Below are 6277 nucleotides of genomic sequence, written 5' to 3'. Positions count from 1 at the left end.
TTTAATGTCTCAGTTGAGATGATAAATTTAATTAACAATTCTGAAAGCTTTTATATTATACAACAATTAGATTATAGCATGTAAACATAACATGCAATTGCTTATTTAGATAGGTAGGGGCACTGCGGTATATTTAATAGTGCTCTGTTTTATTGTGTGGGAACTCTGGTGTCTTTTGATTCATCTTTTCTTTGAGAATTTGGTTATAAAATTGTCAAATTGGCTCTCTGCTCTTCCTTGTTCCAGCGACAGCCACATCTTCCCATGCAGTGCCAGCCTCCACCCGTAGACAAGATGGTGAAGGTTGGTGTGAACAAATTTGGCTGTATTAGATACCTGGTTACCAGGGATGCCTTCTCTGCATTGCAAAGTGGAGATTATTGCCATCAATGACCCCTTCATTGACCTCAACTACATGGTCTACACGTTCCAGTATGACACTACCCATGGCAAATTCACGGCACAATTAAGATTGAGAATGGAAAGCTTGTCATTAATGGGAAGCCCATCACCATCCTCCAGGAGCGAGATCCTGCTAACATCAAATGGGGTGATGCTGGTGCTGAGTATGTTGTGGAGTCTACTGGTGTCTTTACCCCATGGAGAAGGCTGGGGCTCACTTGAAGGGTGGGGCCGAAAGGGTCCTCACCTCTGCCCCTTCTGCTGATGCCCCATGTTTGTGGTGGGTGTGAAACATGAGAAATATGACAATTCACTCAAGATTGTCAGCGATGCATCTTGTTCCACCAACTGCTTAGCCGCCCTGGCCAAGGTCATCCATGACAACTTTGGCATTGTGGAAGGGCTTATGACCACAGTCTATGCCATCACTGCCACTCAGAAGACTGTGGATGGCCCCTCTGGAAAGGTGTTGTGTGATGGACCATGGCGCAACCAAGAACATCATCCCTGCATCCACTGGTGCTGCCAATGTTGTGGACAAGGTCATCCCAGAGCTGACCGGGAAGCTCACTAGCATGGCCTTCTGTGTTCTTACCACAAATGTATCCATTGTGGATCTGACATGCTGCCTAGAGAAACCTGCCAAGTATGATGACATCAAGAATGTGATGAAGTAGGCTTCTGAGAGCCCACTAAAGGCTATCCTGACCTACACTGAGGACCAAATTGTCTCCTGTGACTTCAATAGCAACTCCCACTCTTCCACCTTTGGTGCTGGAGCTGGCATTGCTCTCAATGACAATTTTGTAAGCTCATTTCCTGGTATGACAATGAATATGGCTACAGCAACAGGGTGGTGGACCTCATGGCCTACATGGCCTCCAAGGAGTAAGAAACCCTGGACCACCCACCCCAGCCCAGCAAGGACACTGAGAACAAGAGAGAGGCCCTCAGTTGCTGAAGAGTCCCCATCCCAACTCAGCCCCCAACACTGAGCATCTCCCTCATAATTCCATCCCAGACCCCCATAATAACAGGAGGGAACTAGGAAGCCCTCCTTATTCTTGAATACTATCAATAAAGTTCCCTGCAAAATTTATTTTTCAGACCATACTTAATTGTAATATACATTGTATGTTATGATTCTGGGCACATGAGCAGTTCAAGATCATGCTATGCTTGCTTTCTTCTAACTCTATCATTTATTAGTAATGACTACTTATATTTAATTCCAAAAGTAAAAATGTGGAAAATTTTCTTGCAATTGAAGTAAAAATTGTGTGGAATAGTTACACTGGAGGTGTCATTATAAAACGTTTCCTTAATTATACTAAACAAATTGATATATTTACATTGTTTTATTCAAGGTTTATCATCTATAATTATGAAAGAAGAAATGTGATTAATAAATTGTCAGTTCATTTTGTAATACTTTAAAGTGTTTTAGCATATTTTAGCATATCATTTTTAGAGCAGCAAATATCTCTAATGTATAGCATTAATAAACGGTGATAGGCGTCACTGTAAACACCATATCTGTTGTAAACAAAAGTTACACCAAAGGCAGCCATGTAGCAGTTCAGAAATTCCATGGTAGTGTAAACAGAGGCCTTCAGAATCATCAGGAGCATATTTTTCTAGTTGAACTTCTGTACTTAGAGAATATTTTTCTTATAGATAATCTATTTACTGAGTTTAAGAGATTAACACCATGTATGTGACATTGTGAAACACTAGAAAGAAAATATTTATTTATATTTTATCTGAGGGAGAAGATTTGGGGGACAAAGGCTATGACAAAATTTTATGTATCTAATCCTAGTCAAGTATTATCACAAAACATAATTAAACACAAATTGAAATTAATTATCAAATGATTTGTCTTAAATGATAATTTTATATCTTGAGTAAAATTTCTACTTTGAAAAATATGTTTAAATATTAAATATATGTGATAAGCCAAATATATTGGCTTTTGTTATTGTCTCTAATGGACAATTATAAGTTTAGAAGCTAACATTATAAAATTCCCTTGCTTGAAAAATCATTGTGTATGTATTCTGTGTTATCATACAAAGCAGACACAACACAGTCAGACTAACTGCAAGTAGGACTTCCCTCTTACTATGTGAGAAGTACGACAAAATATTTTAATTTCCTTTTCTACATAAGAGAGAACATAACTATACAACATTTTTAGTTGAATAAAAATAAACATAACCCCACTATATGTTCCAGTTGGGTTTCTGTTGCTGTGATAAACAGTGGCCAAAAGCAACTTGAGTAGGAAAGTGTTTATCAGGAAAGGAACTCAAGACTGTAAGACCTGAAGGCAGGAACTGAGATAGAGACCGAATGGAAACCCTTACCATGGCTTGCTCAGGCTGCTTTCTTATACATCCCAGGAGAACCTGTCTAGTGATGACCTTGCCCATGTTGGACTGACTGGGCATGCTTACATCAATTAGCTATAAAGAAAACACCCCAGAAATTGTTCACAGGCATATCCGATGGAGGCAATTTCTTAATTGTGATTTCCTTTTTAAGTATGTCTAGCTTTGTGTCAAGTTGACCAAGCTAACCAGGACAGTATCTCAACAACATTTTTTTAATTTAGAAGATATTTAATTTAACTTCTGATATTCCATATACTTCAACTTGTGGCTACCAAATTCCCAATTTTGTTAGGAACCAACAATTTGCTGGTCTTAGAATCAGATTTTTAAGTTAAGAAGGAAAGAGATGACTGGGAAGAGATGAGTTTGATTCATCTTCTAATCTTCTTAAACACATGGGGCCACACACCCTGTGCTGGGAACAACTTTGGCATTCCATGACTTCCAATAAGCATGCATGTGAAAGCAACTTTTACTCCTCTGATGATGATCTACTCACGATTGGGCTGAACTCAGAGTGTTGTTAACTATTCCAAGGCTGGGCTTGGAAGCTTATAGCCTCCATACAATCTAGTCTTCCAAGCATATTAATTCAATCTGGTTTGTCTTGGCTTCTGACTGAATTGTTCTATTTGGTCTCACATTAACTTTGTCTATCTGTTCTAATCTGGTTTCTTTAAATTCTCTGGCTTTAACTGTTTCTGCAGGCTTGCACTGAACTGCATGAAGTCATGAAGGAACTAAACTCCACTGCATTACACTCACTGTTCTGACTCCATAGTGACTCACTCTGGTCTCTTTCCTGTGCTGTTCTCACGAGAGTGGAAGTACCCTATCTCTGACTCATTCTGTCAAATCTTTCTCTGATTCATCACTTTGTCTGATCTTTAATTAGAAGTCACCTTCAAGCAAGAATGCTTCCTTCTACAAACTAAACTATCTACATTGTTTGGTATTAAAGATATGTACTCAGAGCATTTATGTCCAGCTACAGGGATTAAAGGTGAGACCTCTACACATATATTTTCTACAGGCTTGCCTTCAGAAAGGGATACAATTCTCACCACGAAATCATTACTTTAGTTTGAGAGGGTTTTTGAAGAACCATTTTTTTATTTTTTTCTATTTCTTTTTTTAAATATATATATATATATGTATATATATATATATATTAGTAACTTGAGTGTTTCTTATTTACATTTCGAATGTTATTCCCTTTCCTGGTTTCTGGGCCAACATCCCCCTAACCCCTCCCCCTTCCCTTCTTTATGGGTGTTCCCCTCCCCATCCTCCCCCCATTACCACCCTCCCCCCAACAATCACATTTGCTGAAGAACCATTTTATAGTACTAGAGAACTATAATTTAAAGCAATATGGTGATTTATTAGTAGCAAGTCTTATATTTTCAAATGGGAATAAATCAGTAAACTTTGAACTTAGGCATGAGACATTTCACTGGTTAGATGATGGCCATTAAGACCCTGTGGTCATCTCTAACAGAAATAACGTTAGTGAGCTTGTCAGCACAGACACTTAATGTGGAGACATTAGAAATGAACAAAATCTACAGATTCATCCACATACTGCCAGCCTCTGTGAGGCGTTTTTTGTCCTTGGTTTCATTTTCTGAACCTTTAAATATAATTTAAAAAAGACACCTCAAAAAGAGGAAAAGAAAACGTTTTCTTCAAAATATTTATCTTTAAGATGCTAAACTTTTCCATTTATTGGAAAACTTTTACAATGATCAAGTAAGCATTAATTTATATTCATATGTTCTAACCATCTACAGTTTTTTTCCCAAGCCCTCCATACTAAGGTAACTTCTTTACAGCCTATAAAACACTGTGTGTATTTCCTCTTACTTCTTTCTCTGGGTAGCACTGGCTATTCTTCACAGTCACTATGACCATCCGAGCTCACCATTTAGTGTGGATTTGTATGGTCCACAATTATTTTCACATATTTCATTCATTTAGAGCAGCATATCCACACAATTTCTTCAAAAATTCTTTTGTCACTTTTCAGTCTTGTTTATCAAAGTCTGAACATCGCAACAAACAGATGGTATAACTTTGAGATCTATATCTAATTATTTGCTTTGGCCCATTTCTAGTACTGCAAAAGTGAGCAAGCATGTATTCTCTTCAGCGCTTTGCACACTGGGGGTTCTCATCATAGATCTCTAAGAACTTCTCCAGCATTTCATGTATGATTTAGAACCATTCATACATCAAGCCCAATTCTTGAACTAGTTAAGATCTCCAGTTAATATATCATATAGGTGTGGAAAGAGTGAACAACCTTGTCTTGCTCTTGATTTTAGTGGAATTCCTTAGTCTCTCTTCATTTAAGTTAATGTTGGCTGAGGCCTTGCCTTTATTATGTCCCTTGTATCCCTAGTCTATCCAGAACTTTTATCATGAAAAGCTGGTAAATTTTGCCAAATGTCATCCTTGTACATAATGTGGTTTCCCCCAACCCCCTGCTCTATCTATCTATCTATCTATCTATCTATCTATCTATCTATCTATCTATCTATCTATCTACCTACCTACCTACCTACCTATCTATCTATCTATCTATCTATCTATCTATCTATCTATCTATCTATCTATCTATCTATCTATCTATCTTGCCTTTAAGCCTTTCTCCTCTTGTTAAACTGTTAGATTACATTCCTAAAGGTCTCAATCAAGGTCTATTTTCATCAAGCTCCCCACCACCAAACATACCAGTGGGACTAATCACCAAAGCTCAGCTATCAAAAAGTCAAGGTCCAGTAGTCAAAATTCACTATTTTGACTGGTCTAACTAAAACACTCAATCAGAACTTACCAACACATTCTAGCTCATTATAACACAGACCTCTGTCTTTTTCTCTCTTAAAATTAACACTTGCAAAATTATTTGCAGATGTTTCTGCTAGTTTCATGTTCAGCAACCTTGTCTCTTTGCACTGATTAATGAAGTTTCTCTTAGTATTTGTTCTGTTCTTGCAAATTGGTGTTTGGGTGTGTTCTGTGCATAATCTTGGTTGAGAAGGGAGCACACCACAATTTGAAGGTCTCTTAAAGATATGTTTTTTTCTGTTTATATTTTGTGGAATAATTTAAGGAATAATTTGTCATTAAGTACTCTTTGAAATTCTTCTCTGGTAGAATTTTGTGCTACAACTATCTGGCTCAATTTTGATTGGGAGTCTTTTAATGACTGACTCTATTTCTTTAGGTGTTGTAGGTTACTTTAATTGCTAAACTGAACTGTATTTCACGTTTGTAAGTGGTACCCATGAAGAAAATTATACATTTATTTTAGATTTGCCAATTTAGTGTAGCACAAATATTTAAAGTATGTTTTTCTCGTTCTCTGTATTTCATCAGTATGTTTTACTTTCATTTGTAATTTTGTTAATTTGGATATTCTCTCTCTGACTTTTATTTAATTTGGATAAAAGTTTGTTGATCTTACTATTTTT

General features: G+C 37.0%; 1 pseudogene; it reads left to right on the top strand.

The window, feature by feature from the left end:
• Positions 1-349: 349 nt before the first annotated feature.
• Gapdh-ps90 (Glyceraldehyde-3-phosphate dehydrogenase, pseudogene 90) lies at positions 350-1079 on the top strand (annotated as a pseudogene).
• The last annotated feature ends 5198 nt before the right edge of the window (positions 1080-6277 follow it).

The sequence above is a fragment of the Rattus norvegicus genome, chromosome 6 (genome assembly GCF_021556685.1).
Source record: "Rattus norvegicus strain SHRSP/BbbUtx chromosome 6, alternate assembly SHRSP_T2T, whole genome shotgun sequence".
Lineage (NCBI taxonomy): Eukaryota > Metazoa > Chordata > Mammalia > Rodentia > Muridae > Rattus > Rattus norvegicus.
Note: the sequence above shows the minus strand (reverse complement) of the source record. Positions and strands in the feature narration are given on the sequence as shown.